The 3,158-nt window shown below is 36.0% G+C and overlaps 1 long non-coding RNA gene across 1 annotated transcript; it reads left to right on the plus strand.

Annotated features, from left to right (window-relative positions):
• The first annotated feature begins 335 nt into the window (after positions 1-335).
• On the plus strand, positions 336-2,225 carry LOC130929227 (uncharacterized). Its single transcript, XR_009066845.1, has 3 exons — positions 336-1,604; positions 1,857-2,001; positions 2,108-2,225. It is a non-coding gene; the product is annotated as an uncharacterized LOC130929227 (long non-coding RNA).
• The last annotated feature ends 933 nt before the right edge of the window (positions 2,226-3,158 follow it).

Genomic DNA, 3,158 nt, shown 5'->3' on the forward strand with positions numbered 1-3,158 from the left:
CGAATGTTGTTACCTCATTTCCTTGTACTATATTGCTTCAATAAACAAAGTTTAAAAAAAAAAAAAAAAAAAAAAAAAAAAGAGATAACTGTTATCCCTATAAGGACATTATATACAGTATTTACCGTATTTTTCGGACTATAAGTCGCTCCTGAGTATAAGTCGATTCAGCCATAAAATGCCCAACGAAGAGAAAAAAAACATATACAAGTCGCACCGGAGTATAAGTCGAATTTTTGGGGGAAATTTACGAGATAAAATCCAACACATAGAACAGACATGTCATCTTGAAAGGCAATTTAATATAAAAATACAAAAAATACAATAGAGAACAACATGCTAAATAAATATACAGTGTACAGTGCATGAACAACAAAATGTGAATATACTGTCCTACGCTACGGCTCGGTCCTGGCTATACAGCGAACTCCCAAAAGACAATGCTGGACGTCCGTATAATTTGCTGAATCAATTTGGTCCTCGCTAGAAAACAGGTTCGCATCAACGTAAATAAAAACAGGTTAGCATGCGTTCGCTATCATTAGCACATCATTCAAACAACCACACAACTGGCTCTAAGTGTCCGATCGCGGGTGGAAAACACACAACAACAACAGAAAAGATGATACACGCAGGCGTTGCCTCTGTAGAGATGATTTAAAAGCATAAACAATGAAAGTAGGTTCGCAGCTGTCTATTCTCTCTCGCTGTAACTCGCCCACTCACTCACTCAGAACTACGTAGCTGTCCGTCTTCTTCTGGCGTGTGAGCACTCTTCTCCACATAAACAAGTGCGAGTGCGCCCTCACGTGGGCGTGAAAGCGCCACAAACTAAATGCATCCATTTCAAGATAAAAAAGTCAATAATACAATTGAACATACACTGCCAAAGTCAGAACGCGAACGTGGCCATAGCTATAAAGAGTTATTCAGATAACTATAGCATAAGAACATGCTAACAACTTTACAAAACCATCAGTGTCACTGCAAAACACCAAAATAACATGTGAAATTATATCATAATGTGTTAATAATTCCACACATAAGTCGCTCCTGAGTATAAGTCGCACCCCCAGCCAAAATATGAAAAAAAAAACGCGACTTATAGTCCGAAAAATACGGTATATACTTCTGTAATTCTTTCAGCTGCTGGAAAAACCCTGCTGTTTGAGGGTGAAAAAGATCACCTGGTTCCTTCAGCATCTCAAATCTATATTGATAGTGACCTTTTTATGGTTGCTGGGCAAATAATTGGCCATTCATTCCTACACAACGGTCCTTGTTTAAATGGACTAAGTAAAGCTGTTGTACATGTGTTGGGTGGTGGAATGCCTGAAATGGCCTCTATTGATATCACAGACTGCTGTGATGTCGATGTCAGGGAGGCATTTGAACTGGTAAAGACATTTTAACAAAGAAATTATATATTGCTTTGCAGTCACTGTTTTCTGAGGTATTTACTTTATTGTCAACAGTTGAAAGGGTCTACTGAGCTGACAGCAGATCAGAAGCGGTCCATACAGAGCGTGACAACAGGATGGGATCTTCCTGTTGCCACTGAAGAAAACAGGAGATGGCTGACTGAGAAAATTCTTTTTCATGCTGTAATAATGTATCTTTTAAAATTCATCTCAATTATTGGTTTGGCAATTGTATTTTTGGGTAAATTTTTAAAACGCCGTAGCGTTTACTATAATGTAATCACAGTCTCTAAAGGCCACTCTGTAATTTGCCAAATCCCCCCCATAAAATGTATTACAAATAGTAAATATAGAACTAGTAATATATGCATGTGAAGTAAAGCATAAAAATATGAAATGATACAAACATGTCTTATAACATTTTTCTGCTTATAGGTACTTTCCAGGTCAAAAACTCAAATAAAACAGCTACGAAAAGGACTCAAAGCAACAGGTGTTTTGGATCTGGTAACACAAAGACCAGACACAATGCAGTTGTTGTTTCCAAGAAGCTGTGCTGAGTTGCACTCACCACAACTAGGTGTATGCCTATACTGTTCATCATCTAAACTTAGTATTAAGGTTTTTTGTAACCTTAATACTTGCTGTATTGCATTAGTGATATATATTTTTTATAATTTGTACAGCTACATCTGGAACGCATAATTTGGCCAGCGGAGTCAGACAGTGATGACGACACTGATGACCCGAGTTTGGATGAAAAGTGCCGCATCACTGGATATCTGAGAAAATACATCGAAAATGGTAAGTTTTTAAACCAGACTTTTTAATTTTTTATGCCCTCTAAACTTTAATTGGCTTTGCAGATCCAGTTATTTTTATCCAAACTACACTACATTTAATTACATGTTTACCTAAGTGCCTTATTAAATGTATTTTAAAGTAAAAATTACAAATTGTTCAATATTGAACTTTACTGTTGTAATTGGATCTTGTCACTGAATTAAACGGCTGATGCTGGATGGATGGATGGCAACATTATGTAAGAATTTTTTAATTTTAAAATGAAATTGAGAAAGCATACCTTTTGAAATTTCAACAAAATATAGATCATGTCCTGCCTTTTTATTATTTGAATTTTCAGGACATGCAATTGCATGGATGGCAGAAAATGTGCCTGACATATGTACTTGAACTTACGATGACTAAAATTCTTTCTTAGCATCCTCACAATGTCTCCAGGAGCTTCTGAAGTTCTGGCATGGATGGGAAGTTCCTCCAAAACATCTTTATGTAGAAGTTGTACGTGGACAAATGCCACAATCGAGTACCTGTATGGAAACTCTTAGGCTGCCGTCACACTATACGAAATATGAAGATTTTTGTGAGGCTCTTAACGCCGCAGTTAGTTCTGTCCCAACAGGGTTTGGGCTTGTTTAGTTTAAAATTGTGAAGTTTTGGATTGTTCATTTTATTGTTCCCAAAAATGTTTTGTTGTTGCATTTAAGTGCAATAAAAAGTTCTGTGCCTGTTTGCTGCTATTTCCAACTGGATATTTTTTTTTATGCATTTATAAATCGACAAGAGCATTTTTATGTCTTAAGGTGTTTAGAATGACATTAATGGAAAAAAAGCTGCTGAAAAAGTTTTGTTAAAATGTTTCAAAGTGCAATAAAAACAATTCTGTACCTTTTTGCTGTTATTTCCAACTGGATTGTTTTTTTTTTTATGTATAAA

Source organism: Corythoichthys intestinalis, chromosome 13 (assembly GCF_030265065.1).
Source record: "Corythoichthys intestinalis isolate RoL2023-P3 chromosome 13, ASM3026506v1, whole genome shotgun sequence".
NCBI lineage: Eukaryota > Metazoa > Chordata > Actinopteri > Syngnathiformes > Syngnathidae > Corythoichthys > Corythoichthys intestinalis.